This window comes from Camelus dromedarius, chromosome 6, assembly GCF_036321535.1.
Source record: "Camelus dromedarius isolate mCamDro1 chromosome 6, mCamDro1.pat, whole genome shotgun sequence".
Taxonomy (NCBI): domain Eukaryota; kingdom Metazoa; phylum Chordata; class Mammalia; order Artiodactyla; family Camelidae; genus Camelus; species Camelus dromedarius.
The window spans coordinates 46,315,265-46,331,687 of record NC_087441.1 but is presented as its reverse complement, the minus strand read 5'-3'; the positions used below and the strand labels follow the sequence as shown (position 1 = coordinate 46,331,687).

At 46.3% G+C, this 16,423-nt stretch overlaps 1 protein-coding gene across 1 annotated transcript in view; it reads right to left on the bottom strand.

Annotated features, from left to right (window-relative positions):
• BEND3 (BEN domain containing 3) overlaps positions 1 to 10,717 on the bottom strand; it is a 29,820-nt gene extending 19,103 nt beyond the window's left edge. Inside the window, exon 1 of the mRNA XM_031456107.2 lies at positions 10,432 to 10,717. The gene's annotated coding sequence lies outside the window, so the exon portion shown is untranslated. The remainder of the gene's footprint in view (positions 1 to 10,431) is intronic.
• Positions 10,718 to 16,423: the final 5,706 nt, after the last annotated feature.

The following is a 16,423-nucleotide window of genomic DNA, read 5'->3' as shown; positions in this document are numbered from 1 at the left end:
ATAAACTTTATTACTATCTACAAAGACAGATATGCTAGTCCTCACATAATTGATCAACACTCTGCATATTTGCTTCCTCAACTAGCACGTTTATTTCTGCTGCTCAATTCCAAAATTATAAAGCGTAGATGTTCCAAATTCAGGGAGCCTAGGTTACATGCCTGCATTCCAGCTGAAGAGAATGCTGAGGGAGTGAGTTCTACCTTTTGCTTTGGGAAGGGAAGACCAAAAATGTGAAAAGCTCCTTTGAATAGAGAAAAAAAAATCGGAAGTTTGCAAAAGAGGGATGGGATGTGTGGGTCACTTCCCGGCATCCCGAGCTAATGCAGAGACAGCACATCAACATGGTCCCAGCAGGGTAGAAAGAGGAGGGGTATCGCACATTGCTACCTCTATTTCCTGGCCATCTGCCCAGATGACGGTCACAAGGCTGCTCATCCTGGGCGGACACTGAACACCCGGATACCAAGCATGCCGCAGAAATTCCTTTTGCTTACACAACTACAGGTGACGTAGGAGCTATCATTGGCTGCCAGGATTACAATCTCCTTTGCCTGCAGGACTTTGTAGAATTTCTCTTTTTAACATTCTCTCCTCAAAATCCTCTTATTCCTCTCACCGCGAATCTAAAATTGTGAGACAGTCTAACTATGCATCCATGTGTCCCTGAAAATCAGCTTTCCCCCACGGGGTGCCTGTTCCACATCCTTGAGAAACCCCTGACCACGCCCAAGGGAAGATTTAAACAAATGAAGGGCATGTGTGTCAAGGAGACCCGTGAAGCTTGCAGCTGCCTCTAGGTAAAAAAAGCACAGGTCCTAAGACATGGATGACCTATGGGAGGGTAACTCTCAAACAGGACCAGTCTCCAGCGGTTAATCCAATAAGTGAAAATGCTTGTTTGTTTGTCTGTTTGGACCAAATAGCCTAGGAAGCCTCAGGCAAAGTGACTGCCATTGGTAAAGAAAGGTTTTCAATGTTGCAAAGCTCCTAGGAGTGTGTATAATTTTACTGTAATACCTACTAGTCTCTAACTTTCTTCATAGGACAAGAAGGACAATGTTCAATTTTCCATGCAAAGCACATGGTTTGGGGGGAAACCAGGTCACCAGAAAGCCTTCAGTTTACCAACAGCACAAAAGGAAGGGTAATCCCAAATGTTTAAAGAACAAGAAGATGCTTTATAGACACTCAAATATCAACTTACAATTTGACATGACACTGTAAAATGATTATAAATCAATAAAAAATGTTAAAAAAATATCAACTTACAAAGGATAAGTCGCTTATATTGGCTACATACATGCAATAACTGGCAGGGCTCCCTCTGGGCCTCATGCTGAAAACCCGCTGAATCTGCCTCCCGAGTATCAGCAAAGAACCAGAAGAAAGTGTGAAGCAAGACAAGGGGCATGCAGAGGAGAGAGAACCATTCACTGGTTCTTGGACCAGTTCTAAGAGATGCCACAAGAAATGGAAAAGCTGAAAAGATTGACAAATTATAGGTCAACTTAGAGTTCATTTTAAGAAGGAAAAATGCTCAAAGTCTTTCCCCCCCTTTTCTTTCGACTAGATGAAAGAAAAGGTATACATGCATCTGAAACAAAATTCAAACGGTATAAAAGGATATTCGGTTAAAAAGCCCACAGTCCTCCAGTCACTGGTTTACTCTCTTGGAGGCAATTATGTCATATTTCTTATTTTTTTAAACTTAAGTATAGTCAGTTTACAACGTTGTGTCCATTTCTTGGATGTGAGTTTTCCTGTGAGCCCTTCCAGAGATACTCTATCAGAGGTTCTCAAAGTGTGATGGGTACTGTGCAGTGTGGCAGCCGGGCTCAGACAGCCCTGCATGGATTGTGTGTCTCTACCCAACTCCACAACTAGTTGTCCATGACTAGATTTTTTTTTTTAAATAATAAGAAAGTTTATTTTACACTATAGCTTGAAATGGGCCATGGTGGGAATTTACACTATGGAAATCAACACTTTTACAAACAGGGTGGGGTTTTTTGTTTTTTTTTTCCTTTTTTCTTTTTGGGGAGCCAGTTTACCACTATATACAAGACTGTTTCAGGGGGTCCATGAGCTCAAAACTATTTTCATGGCATAATGACACTGAGATGTTGCCCCCTTCCTTTCATAGGTGTGCAGGAGAGTTTTCCAGAGGCTACCTGATGCATTATTTTGCAAAAAGACTGAATACAAAGGCAGATATGAAAACTCATCTGTCATCTATTAAGTCAGATATTAAAGAGACCTGCAAAAATGTAAACAGTACCACTCCTTTCACTAATTCTTTTTGGAAAAAGTTATTATTCACAAAAAAAAAGGTTATTGACATTAACTTGTTATAGTTTTATTTTGGTTATTTTAAAATGAATGAATAAATATTTAAACACTTTTCTGTTTCAGTTTCTAACACAATAAATATTGACAGATATAAACAATTTGAGGTCCTCAATATTTTTTATGGGTATCAAGGGATCCTGAGACTAAAAGGTTTGAGATCCTTGTTGCCTTTCTTCTTTCGCTTAATGTATCATGGAAGTTTCTGTATCACTTCTTTTTTTAGAGTTCCCCCAGAAGTGGACTCTGAGATGAGGATTTGGAGTGAGTCGTTTCTTTGGGAGGAGACAGAGAAGGGCTGAAAACCAGCAAGGATGGGGGCATGCTAACGGGCTTCCAGTGGGGAGTCCCTGGCTAAGGCCAGCACTGAGGGAGGTAATAGAGGTATCCAAGGGGGCATGGCGGGGACAGAGGGACACCCTGGCTCACCTAGGCAACCCGGGAAGGCGGAAACCCTGCTGTGCCATTCCCTTCCTGCTCCTTGCACACCCCCCATGGAAACAGCCGACCCTGAGGAAGATGCTATACACTAGATAAATGGCTCCATGGTAAACGTACTCAACAATCCTACGAGGTGGAAAAACTCTTCATAGTCTCATTTTACAAGTGAGGAAACTGGCTCAGAGAAATGAGGAACATGCTCGGGATCATACTGTCGGGAGTGGCCCCCAGGCCCCCTGTCCTGTGCTTTTGTGGCTACAGTCCCCACTGAGTGATGGGGAGCTGCTGGTGCTGATGGATGGATCCACTGAACGTACAGCTTATTTACAGAGATCAAAGCCAACAAAGGGTAGACATGGGAGGCCCTGGAGGGTGAAGACGGAACTCTGGGAACTTCTGTTGGAGGGGAGGGTGGGTAAACACCAGAAGATAACAGTAACAGGAAGGAAAGAGCAGTCAGAATGTCAAGGTTAGAAGATACTACATTAAGGTTTCTATAACAACCATTACTCACATCTAATAAACACAGCCTGCAGCTGTGCAGAAGACCACCAGTGCTTACAATTTCATGACCTGGAGACAAATAACTGTAACCTCTGACATATACCTAACAAGACTTCTTTCCTTGTTTCCCCAAGACCTTCCTCGGGGAGGAAACAACATTAAAGCAAATTGTAGGGGGGAAATTTGCTTTGGAAATAACTTTGTCAATGTTTAAATGGGCATATCTTGATCTTCCTCATAACTGTGAGCTTATAAAGACCTACAACCAAATCTTTCAGTCACTTACAGAGCCTCACACACTTGAAAATTATGATGAGAAATGGGTAAAGGCCAGAAGGCCAAAGAACCTGGGCCAGGGAGTTTTTTACTTCAAGTGGATCTTAAGCTGAGCACGGGCAGGAACTCTTGGGTCCAGCTGAGGGTGGAAACCCTGGTTCAGAGTAAGCCCTCTGTACCATCAACTGTTATTAACTACTGATAAATTCCACAAAAAGCTGCAGAAAAAATGGAAGTTGACAACAAACTCAGTGTGACCTGGTCTGAGATCACCTTTGATCACTATTGTTATTTCCATTATACAAAGTTAGGATATCAACTTCTACACATTTTCCCAACACATGACTTCAAAACCTCTATTGAAAAGAGCTGAGCATTAAATTATGTGTAAAGGTTCAAAATCAGTTGTTCATCACACGGTTACCTAGTCAATAATAACATATGTCAAAGTTCACTGGGGAAATTTCAACTACAAAATCAAAAAATGCCATAAAGCAGACTATAGGAAATATGCCCAAATGTTAATTACCTCCAATTAGGATGATTATGGATGATTCTTTTTTTTTTTATATTTTTCTCTGCTTTCCAAATACCCTATAGTGAGCATGCAATTCTTTGAAAAAAATTTTAATGAAAAGATAAGAAGTATAGCCATCTTCACTGCCTAGCCAAGTCATATTCTGTCTACAAACAGCAACAAGCTAAGAATGTAAAATTCAAATCATTTAACTTGTAAGCATTAAATACTGATGCTCTAAGAAACAATATAACAACTGACAAACTAGTGCGGATCTCTCATTTCCTAACTGTCCTTTAATTATCACCTCTGAAGGGGTAAAAAGTTCCTCAGTATGGAGAGAGGGGGAGATCAGAAAAAAGTCTCAGCTACAAGCCCAGGTGTGAACAGGAAGGTGGAAAGATCAGCTTTGAACACTAAGGAAATGTCATTTCCTGGTGGGTACATTGTAGGTTCTATCAATGCGCTGCCTGATACTTGGAGTGTTTTTTAAAATAAGCCATATTTCGTGGGAGGGAAAAGAAAAATCCAGACCAAGGCTTCTGGATCAGGGATCCAAGCGGAGCACTGAGGCCTGGTCACTGAGAGCCTGCGGCCGGCTCAGGAGACAAAAGGGCTAGAGAGCAGGTGAGCATTTCTCCAGGCTGGACTTGCTGTGTTCCTGCATTCTGGAAGATGGATGCACAGCCCTTTCGTTGGGGCCCTCTCGTGTCTGAGCACCCTGGGAGACATTCTGACCCGCAACTGGAGCCCTCCATCCCTGATTCCTCAAAACTGGACCAAACTGGGCAAATCAGGGGCCTGCCCCAGGGGCCCTGGCTCCAGGGTGAAGCAGCATGGGGCAGTGGGGAGAGGGGAGGGGAGATCTGGGGAGCTGAGGAGTAGCTGGGTTACAGAAAAAGGAAGGAGTGTGCTGAGGTCACCAGCTCAAAGTGCGTAAGAAGGAGTCACAAGCATCTGACTGGGGAAACTGTCCTTGCTAAGAGCTGGATGCAAGACCACAGTAAGGTGAGCAGGGGGCACCCGGCGTGGCGATTTCTTGGTAAAGCCCTCTACCCGCACAGGATCACTGGTCTCTGCCTTAAGTACCCAACAGGTTGCCAAAGGAAAATGTCCTCTAGTGCCACCCACAGCGGGCTGGGAGAGACCCGGGGCACCTGTCGAGTTCTTTAAGAGATTTGCGCTCCTGACAGCAGCCAGCCCAGGGCTCCCGCGAGAACAGCGCGGGGGCTAATCAGAGGCGCTGGAGGCTTGCGGCTGCCCAGAGTCACGCAGGACAAGCAGCAGGCCCAGAAATGGGAAGTACTTGGGCTTCCTGAAACCTCGCCGTTCAAATCCCAGCCAGCTGACTCAGGATTCTGCCCCACTACATCGGAAACATCCACGGGACCTGGGACTCACCCCGGGCTGAGGTTCGGTTCATAGACCTGGCCGGGCAGCCCTGACCTCAGGCCACTCTGGGCATGTTCCCCCGACCTCCACTCCTGTGTCGAGGCAAACTTGCACCACCTGAGCAAATTCTTGAGAACGTGAGTCCCAGGAGGGGAATGTGATCAGAACCTGAGACCCTGGGGATGGTGGCCATGCAGCAATGCCATATACAAAAGGTAAAGCAGGGAGGACAGGCCCAGATCATTTAAAAAGTGTTATTAATAAAACAAACAAGGATTTAAACAGTTTAACGAAGACCTAACAAAAGCCTACTTCATCCTGCCAATCCACATGATCTGACATCATGAAACCTCCCCACTGCAGGTCATACTGATTTTTAAAGATTAAACATAGAAAGGGAGGACAGCCATTAACATTCACGTAGCGCTGGCTCCGAGGTCTGAGTGTCCACACGTTCACCTGTGCAATCCTCACTTACTCTGCAGAAAGAGGACCAGAGGGACCAGTAAGCTGTACCTCCCTTGGAGGGGGGCTGCTGCAGAGCAAGGCGAGGAGAAAGAGGCGGGGTGGACTCGGAAGTGATGGCTTCATTCCAGCCCTCCAAGAAGAGCTGGGACTGAAGGGGACACTAATAACCATCCCTGCTTTGCTTTCTCCCTTCCCTGCTGAGTACCCATTTGTAGGCTGGGCTCTGATGCAGGAGCAAGTCAATGAGCCAGACAGGCCCTCAGACCACCAAGGTAGGGACCAAAGCAGCCAACGAGGAAGAAAGTGGAATTCCCTACTAAACTTCAGAGGCAGATAGAATCCGGGTTCTAGCTATGTTTAGCTTCTAACCCTGGGCAAGTGGCTTAACCACCCAAGCCTTGGCGCTTTTTTCTTACAAGGCAGCTGCACACACTACCTTACCTCCTAGAGACTCTGTGAAACTACAAAGGAGAAAGTAAGTGCCTGGCTTACAGTACTCAAGAAATGTTACCTACTATAAAGCTTCTTAAAAAAAAAAGATGTTTAAAGTGCATCTTAATAGTGAATGCTTTTAAAAACTGTAAAATTAAATAAGATGGTTTAAAACTTTTTAAAAGGTTTAGTAATGTTTCTTTCAAATGAAAGAAACAAACATTAAACTGGAAGGGGTGAAATCAAAATGCTCTCCCTAAGGACAGGAAGAATGTTCCCATGCCATCTACTCTTGCAGGGCTCAGTCTGCGTCTGCAGGAGTGGCTGGGAGCCTCGGGGCTCTCAGAACCCAGCCCTCTTGGCAAGGGCATCCTACCCATGGGACTTAAAGGACATGTTTGCAATTTGTTTTTATTTTTAGACACATCTGCAAATGCAGTTTGAAAAATACCAGTACTCACAAAACCAGGGCAATTTTCCCCCGAGTTTTTCTAAAGCTGTAATTGTCGCTGCCTTCCTTATTCAGTCAGAGCACCACCTCATCTTTCAGCACGCAGCGGCGGACAACCGCGCAGCCGTGCCTGCCTGCGATGTGGCGTTTCACCCTTCAGACACTGCATTTTCTGAATGTGACTATATGTGACATGTTCTCAGCTAAAGGCTTCTACTTACTTATTAAGCCCTCCCTGACCTTGAGAAGGGCTACCTCCTTGGACATCAATGGTAGGAGGAGCCAGACTCTACTTTAACTTTAACCTTGGTATCTAAGAGAAGCTGGGGTCAAGGAGGAAAAGAGGGCCAGCGTATCCCAGAAGCCACTCATGTGACCAACTGGACAATGGTGACTAATTTTCCTGCGAAGTATAAGCAGAGTTTCCTCTGTACTTCCCACTTTTTCAAGTGTTTTTCTTGTGACCACATGAGCTAATCAGAGATGGAGCACAGTCGGGTGTTAGCTTCCTGCCACCCCTCAAACTCCTCCTTTAACTTACTAGCGCCACACTCAAACCAACAGCCCCTTCCAAATAGGAAAAGAGTAGTAAGTGATTTATTCAATTAAATAATCAATGCAACTGTGTTGTATTTGCTGGCCAGTGATAACTGAAAATCACTGATTTTCAAGATGAGAAGAGAGGTGGCCATTAGTAGAGAACAAAACACCAAAAGGGCTGACTTTAAATACAGTCAGCCTTCCATATCTGTGGGTTCTGACTCCCAGAATACAGAGGACCCACTGAAAGGGCCTTTGAGCAACTGCAAATTTTGGTATCTGAAGGGGGTCCTGGACCCAATTCTCCAAGAATATTGAGGGACAGCTGTACGCGTTTCAAGTTGAATTAAAAATGGAAGAAGGTGAGCTGCTGAGAAAAACTCAGCTCTAAAACAATAGTTTGTATAAAGTCCGATCATCCAGTGACTTACATACCACGCATTAACACCGCTCCAAGCGCAACAGCACTTCTCCTGTTTGACACACTGAAGGCCTGATGCCAGCGTGGAGAGCCCTTAGCTTGGCATGTGCGAGTCATGTGTGGCAGCTAGTTCCAGAAAATACAAGAGCCTGGGCTGAAATAAGAATGTTGCAAGAGATACTGGAACATGGTAAGGGGGGAGAAGAGCAGGAAATAAACAGCAAGAGAAAGGTGATTTTGTGTGCTCACTAAGCACATAAAATATCTGTCTGGGGGCATGGTTTTGTGTGTGAGACTTTAGATTTTATGTTTTAAGATTACCATAGAGTAAAATTTACTCTCTAGATAACATGTGTACATCCCTGTAGCCACCATCAAGAGGATACAGAAAAGCTTTCACCCCAAAAATTAATTCTACAAATAATTCCTCCAAACTTACTTTAGCCAATAAAGGGCAGTGAATAATAGGGAAGTAACCATAATATGTCATCAAAACTAAGTGCCAGGAGGGAAAACAAAAAACAAAAAACACTACACCCCAATCTCCCATACACTTACACCAAATTATTTTTGCTGGTTGGCTGGCAACCTTCATGTGTTCCTACACTTTAAGATTTGAGGTACTTAAGACACATCCCCCAATTTTTCACCAGGGTGAACCTCACTGCTTCAGGGACTTTCTAGACAGCTCTAACAAGTGCCAGGTGGGAAATTCCTGTAGGAGATTAAATTTTCACCTAATCGAAACTCTGTCAGGTTATTTCAGTTTTTTTCTGTCTAATTATTAGAACTTCTGCTCTTCTTTTGCTCATTTAAGGGATGCGTAGAACCCAGAAGTGACCAAAAGGAAGAGGGTAAAGAAAATGTGTTCATGTCGTCCCTTTAACAGATTATTGAGATGCTGACCATCCTGTCTACTAGGTCCTAAGTAGTCTCTCTTCTCACTGTTACGAGTGCTTTGAGCATGGTGCAGGAAGGGAAGGCATAAAGTTTTTCTGCTAAATTACCTCATCAAGGAGATGGCCTCTCTGGTAAGTGATGTTCAGTGAAGGCGTTTTTGATGTGACATTTTAAAGGTTCTAGATTTCTGTGAATTTTTCAAGGGCCATACACACAGCAGCTAGCCCCCTAGTAGGAAAGGATACACTGTTCTGGAATCCAAGACGCTCTCCATTTATTTAGCAAAAATTTATTGAGCACGTACTAAGTTATCAGATAGTGGGTTAGTGGCTGGGGATGGAAAACTGTGAAGAAGATTCAACACCTTGCGCAAATCTCAGTACTAGGAGTGAGGGAAGCCGACAGGGTGCTGTATGGTGACATGAAAATGGAAACCAGGGATGGATGGTTTAAAAAAAACACCCCGAGAAAAACTGGGGGGCTGGGTTGGGAGCACGGATAACAGAACAATCTCCTCGGTCTCCCTCTCGATTCTATCCCGAGCCAGCCCCAGCCCAGAGAGCTCACTTCCTTGCCTCAGTTTCCCAAAGCGCAGCTAGCGGGTACTCTTCGCGTTGCCCTGGGGCACGGGAAGCATTCTCAAAAGTTACATTAAGAAGACGAAGTTGAACGTCTCCGACTCTTAAGTGCTTAGCCCTGTTCCGCACACCCTTGTGTGGTTGGCATTTGCATTGCATTGCGTGTAAGATTCTTGGCCTGGCGACAGGCCACCTGAGCTCAAACTTTTACCTTTGCAAAAACACCTTGGAAAAAAAAAATGTGTCGACACGCAAGGCCCTCACGGGCGCTGCAGCACAACTCACCGACCCGGCGAGACCAAGTCTGCGTGGGAACTCACGTTTACAAGAAAGGGGGGGCGATCACGAGGGGCGGTGGGCGCCCCAGCTTCGGCTCCGCGGCCGGCCGGGAAGGCCTCGCGCCAGCCGGGCGCACGCCCAAGGCGCCGGGCCCGCCTCCAGCTCCCGGGCAGCGCGAACCGCGAACTGCGCCGTGGACAGCCGGGAAGGGAGCGCTGCGCCCCCTAGCGGCGGGGCCCGTCCCAGTCCGCTCCCGGCCGCCGCCGCCGCCGCCGCGGGCCTGCCTTGCTCCATTTGCTGACTCCGGAGGCAGCGTCCCTCCGAGTGGCGGCTTCTCGGGCCTCCCGCTCCCCGCTCGGGCATCTCCCTCCAGTCCCCGCCCCCTGCTGCTGCTCTGACACCCCCTTCTGCACGCCGAGCCGTCCCCCGCCGCAGCCCGGCCGAGGGCGAGCCCACCGCCGGCTTCGCAGAGCCTTCCGGCGGCCCCGGCCGCTCCATCGCGGCGCCCGGCAAGGGTGTGGGGCCCGCGCACGGCGCGAGTGGGGCGGCGGCGCGGACGGTTCCACTGTGCGTTTCCCCCCGCCCCCGCGCAGCGCGCGTGCTCCCCGGAACGCCATGGAGCCGCCGCGTTCCGAGCGGGCACAAAGGGGCGCGCGGCACAATGGGCGCGGTGAGCCCGTGGGCGCCGGGCGCCCGGTCGCGGCTCGGCCTGGCGCGGGGGTGGGCGCTCCTCCCGGCGGGCGCGCTCAGGGCAGCCCCCCTGCGCGTCCCCTCCCTTGCTCCCGCCCCCACCCCGGCATGGATGTTGCAGCCACTCTCCCGTCCGTCTGCTCCGGAGCCGCCGCCGCCACCGCGCGGCCGGCTTGATCCGCCCCGCACTTACCTGGGACACGAGTTCTGTACTTTGCAGAGCGGGCCCGCGCCGAGTTGGGGCGCCACGTGGGGGGTGAAGGGAGCGCGGGTCCGGGGAGTGGGGGCCGCGCGCGGAGGGCCAGGCCGGGGCGGCCCGGGGAGTTGCTGGGGGCAGCGGGCGGGTGCCGTGTATTTTCCCCTCTCTTTGTGTGTGTCCGTGCGCTGCGCTCTCGCGTGACGTGACGGGACTCCGTGTGTCATTTCCGCACAAGGACACAGGAGCCCCCGCTGCAGTGGAACCACAACCCCTCCGCCCCCACCCCTGGCCCGCCCCTCCCCCTCAGCGGGGCACACGCGGGACCGGCGGCGGCGCTCGGGCGTGAACGGCCGCGGCGGGGAGCTGGGGCGCGCACTCCGGGGACCGGGGCGGCCCGGCGCGCTCATCCGGTGCCGCGCCGCTCCACGTGGGCCCGCGCCCGCTGCCCCAGGCGGGGGGCGGCGGCCGTGCACCCACGGTGCGGCGGGCCAGCGCTGGTTAACAATGTCCCCTGCCCACCCTCGGTTCTCCCGCTGCGAGTCATTTCTCTAAAACGTGGTTTCTCAGACCCAAGGAGTTTGACCTGAAAAGCCTCTTTTTCTACTTTTTTTTTTTTCCTCCGCGACTGTGCGGGGCGCCTCCTCCCCTGGCGCCCGCGCCTCTCCCGCAGTTTTGGTTTCTCGGCTGTGGCCCAGGCCCCCCGGGAGAGTATTCCCGCGCCGCGGTCGGCACAAAGACACCGGGGCGCGGGGACCCGAGTGGCCCCTGCAGCCCCGCGGAGCCGGCATGGAGTCTGGCGGGCCGCGGGAGAGCGACCCTAGCGCTGGGAAACACTGATTCTGGCCACTCCCCCAGCAGGGTGGCCGCCCTCTGTTGTGAGCCTAAGAGCTAAAAATCTGCCTTCTACTTGTAACCCGAAGTTTTGAGGTTTGAGGCTGCAGAGCCAGAGAGATTTAGAAGTGCGCGCGCTTACAGACCCACATGCAACAGACAAACCCACGGGATATCTGCGCCGAGCTCTTAAAATAGAAAAACACGAGTCACCAACTCAATAAAGGCTGACTCTTTTTACTTTTAACTCCCGGACTGGAGATTCCAGGTTGATAAATACGAAACCTACCCCTCGGGTATTTTCTCAAGTCTCAGTCACTTGAATGGGTGTGACATGTGAGGGTCAGGGAAGCCCAAACCAACAGTTAAGCCATGTTTGTATTTTAGGCAAACAAGGAGAATGTAAATTTTTTTTAAAAAGTCCTTTAATTTGCCGGTCAAAAAAAGTATAAAAAGAAAAATGCAAATGATCCCATCTGCTGCTCACAGCTGACTGGCTGCAAGGGAGGACCATGTGGCCCAGCCCTGCGCGGTCAGTGAATAGGTAGAATAGATTTTAAAAGGAGGCATATGCTGGCTCCTTGCTGCCCAGGAGCGGGGAGGTTTTGAATTAATGTATAGTTTTGGATTACCGTATCCTCTTCCAGAACACTCTAACTGGGAATTTAGCAATTATGCAAGTTCTTCCCCTTTGGGTTTGAAAATCTAGAGGCTAGAGGTTATCTAAGACCTTTGAGGAACTACGTGGAACATTCTCGAACTGTATTTGGATAGCCGATTTTGAGAAGTCAGTTTTAACTGCTATGCAAAATTAGCAAGCAGCCGGGAGAACCAAGCCCTGCATCCAGGGGGTGCTTTTATAAAAGAATCCATACGTGCTCAGTGTCATTCAAAACAGGATGATGAAAAGAATGGGGCCGAGATAGCAGCCCTTCAAATTCAAAAGACTTGAGCTGCCCTATCTACATTTAAAATAGGGCGGACGGAGGAAGGGAGGAGGACCGCTTGGGGCAGAATGGTTAATTTATACATTCCCAGAAGACAGAATGGAGTACTTCGATTTCTGCTGGGAACTTGACTTTTAACACTCTCACGTTAAATAACACGTATGTTATATAGTACAACGCTTGACTTAGTTAACAGATATAGCAGTTTTAGTCTAACCTTCAACAAAATGTGACAATTATAATTAGAATTTTAAAAGTGTAAGTTGCATTTCATTAGTTCAGTTTTCTAGAATTTCCCAGTGGAAGAATTAGGAAGAGTTGAGTAGCATTTAAGCTCACTTTGCATTTTTATACCAAGTGGTTTAAAAATGTAAAATGACTTTGTTACATTTTTACAAAGGGGACTAGATGAAATGTGTGTTAAGGGATATATATCTCTAGTCAGTAATTCACAATAACTACTCAGGTACTGAAGGATAAATTCAATTTAAAAACACTAGAAATAAAATAATTAGAAATTAATATTTCTTTGTTCGCATTGTTTGAAACCAAAGGTTTTGCCAAAAGAATAATTTTATTAATAAGTAGCATTTAAGGCAAGCAGCGTGCTTAACTGAAGTAAACTGACTTTCCCAAACATCATCTCTCAGGAAACGACAAAGTGACCTTGAGTATCACTGTAAATTTTGTATCGTAATTTGCATAACTGGATCAATATTGCTACTTAACAAAGTTGTCTGTTCCAAATAAGTTATTAACAGATTAAAAATGGAAGTTATCGCTATGTAGGAAAGTAAACTACTTACCTTCAGATGGTTTTGTGTGTTTATATGAGGTTTTTTTTTTTTTAAATAAGGAGAAAGGAAAAACAGTACAAAAAGATAAAAACAAATGCATTGGAATAGTTGTATTCCAGTGTATTTTGGAGCATTTAAAAAATAATAATTCTGAAAGTGCTGTTGGATAAAAGGAATGCCTTATGAAAAAATATGAATAAACATATAGGGAGAGGAAGGAGGTACATAAAACACAATTCTTGCCTGACATAATCTTAAGAAGTCAGTAGGAGTGACTGTTAATGGCTCATAAGGATGTGCAAAAGACCTGAAAAACATAACCTGAGCTTTTGAGGCCTGCTTGATTGGAAATTTCTTAATTAGAAATGCATTTTTTCAGGATTTCAAATTAGATCTGCTACAGTTGATCTAATGAACTCGTTTCTGATTTTACCTGAGTAAAATTCAGCAGGGGGGAGATTGGCTACTTGGCCATACAAAGGATTCACATAAAACTAACTGTAAAAACTCCAAAGGAAAATCACACAGCATTTAATGAAGGGTTATATCATTAACATTAAAGATAATGTTAATGTGTTAATGTTTATAATTAAGAGTGGCAGATAGCTAGAAATCAGGTTTCAGGTATCTTTTAGCTGTTGCTCTAAAGGTTTGATCATCACTAAAATAACAGTTCCCAAGACAGTATTTAGTAGGACTTTTTCTCTGCCAGTAGTTAAGTCTTAAAACAATGCAACAGATTTCACTGTTACTTGTAGACATTTCCACTATATTTCTTGCCTGCTGGATGTATAATTTTGCCAAGCCTTCAACTACAAACAGAAGTAGCTGGCAGATCCTGATTCCGTGAATACTCAGAACAGAGAAGAGCGAAAAGGGGACAGAGGAGCATATAGTCACTTTATTAAACAGAACCTACTGAAAGACACACCTTGCTAAATAACTTGCAAAACTGACTTTTGGTTGGGAAGTTGGGCTCAGGGAGTTGAGTTTGACTCCTTGTGTGCTGAAGGGAAAAAAACCTATCTTTAGTGGAATCAGGAGCAGGTAAATGACACACCATGACCCAATGCGGGGAGGAAAAATGAGATTTTGAATGAAAAGTTGCAGAGAATTTGTGCTGGGCAGTTTTCCTTAAGTGTAGAAGAACTACTGAATAATTTATAGCAGCTTGAGATTTTAAGCACCCAGCACAACCATTAGGATCTGATTTTAGCCAAATGTCTGGCTTGCACAATAAGATTCTGCAAACAAAAAGACGTATTAGGGAGAGTGAAAACTGCTGCAATCCCATTCTTAATTTCAAGCCCTTGAGAAAACAAATGCCAATTCAAAATAGAGCTCATTCTGAGCCCAGAGTGCTAGCTGGAGGCGCTGCAGCCACCAGGGCCCCCAAGCCCAGAGGAGCGCCCAAGGGCCTGCAGTCAGGAATCCCCACACTGATCACACAGCTGCAGGGACAGGCAGGAAGCAGGGAGCAGGAGGCTGGTTTCCCAGCCAATCAGAACCCCTGCCCCCCCCCCCCCAATGGAGATACATAGTGCTTTAGTCCTTGGCTGGTTTTAAGAAATTATTTCATGCTGTGGATCAAAAGACTTTAAATGACTATCCATCCATACATATATATCTGTGGGGGAGGGCGGTAATTAGGTTTACTCATTTATTTTTAGGGGGGTACAGGGGATTGAACCCAAGACATATGCTTTCATATGCTAAGCACACACTCTACCACGTGAGCTATACCCTCCCTGCTGCATTTAAAAAATCTTGCCTGATTTATCTAAAGTCTCCACTGTGAAATGAAACACCTCATAGAAATGAACTCGAGATCCAGTGATTCTACTTCTAGGAATCCATCCAAGAGTAATCTTCACCCAAGGCTATATCTATAAGGATGTTCATTGCAGGATTGTTCGTAATAGCAGAAAATTGGGGAGAACTTCTAAAACAGTCAGAGATGACACATGCCATGGCATACTATGTGGGCCTTAGAAACAGGGAAGGTACTCCTTTTTATGGGAACAGAAAAGTGCCTATGACATATTATTGAGTAAAAAGAAAATTACAGATCTCTACATAGTGTAATCCCATTTTTGTAAAGAAAAAGAAGAAGAAGAAAGAAAAACATGTATGTACATATATCCAGATGTGAACAGAAAAGATCTGGAAAACACAGGGATAAGTAACAGTGGTTACCTGTGAGGTATAGAATGGTAGAGAGGAAAGAAAGGACTTTTACTTTCTCACATTAAACTTCTGTGAAATGTTTGATTTCATTTTCCCCCCACAATGAGCATCTATTGCTTTTGTAGCCCTATCCCCCTCCCACAGACTAACAACACAGTTGGGCTGTCACTTTGGCCTAAGGAACAAAAGTCATCGTGGAGTAACTAAAAGTCATGCGACACTGGTGTGAGTGCCTGGACTGACATCTGTCACCTGTCTCCCCTTAATCAACCTATTTCTGTGGCTTAAACAGGGTAAAAAAAAAAAAAAAAAAAAAAAAAAAAAGGAGAGAGAGAGAAGAAATCTTAGTAATAATGCTCCAAAAGTAAGTATGGTATTTGGCTACAGAGTCCAGGAAGAAGGAAAATATATACAAGGTTAGTGCTTCACACAGTTGTGAAGTGGCAACCCGGCCTCCAGCCTCATCCTTTAGTCCTCAGCAGCTTAGATCTCTTCCTCAGGAGGCCTCGTGGGTCCCAGTGTGGGTTAGAAGCCCCTGCTCCCACCTCACGGCACTTTGTTCTCCCTCGGTCACAGGGGTTGTGATGGACGGGGTTATGGCCACTCCTGTTGCCTTCTGCAGGAAGTAGCTCAAGTGGCTCTTCCCTGCCGTGACTGTGACCATGCACTGGACACGCCAGTGGACTGGACTAGGGGCTGAGGCTTGGAATGCTGGTAGTCATTCAAGGCTGCCTGTGGACAATGCCAGACCTTCCTGGTGGCAGAGTGCCAGCTCTGCTCAGTAGGACTCGGAAGTAGATGATGACAAACCCACATAACCAAATCTTCTCTTTTAAAGTATGTATGTGCATGGAAAACAAACTTATGGTTACCAGTGGGGAAGAGAGGTGGGGAGGGATAAACTGGGAGTTTGGGATTTGTAGATACTAACTACTGCATATAAAATAAACAACAAGGTCCTACTGTATAGCACAGGGAACTATATTTAATGCCTTGTAATGGCCTATAATGTAAAAGAATATGAAAAGGAATATATATATATATAAATGAATCACTATGCTGTACCCCAGAAATTAACACAACATTGTAAATCGAGTATACTTCAATAAAAACAAACAAACAAGATTAAAAAAATAAAACATGTATGTGATAAGTGGCATGTTTTCTTACCTAGGGCTGCCATCACAAAGTACCACAAACTGGATGGCTTAGAACATTAGAAAT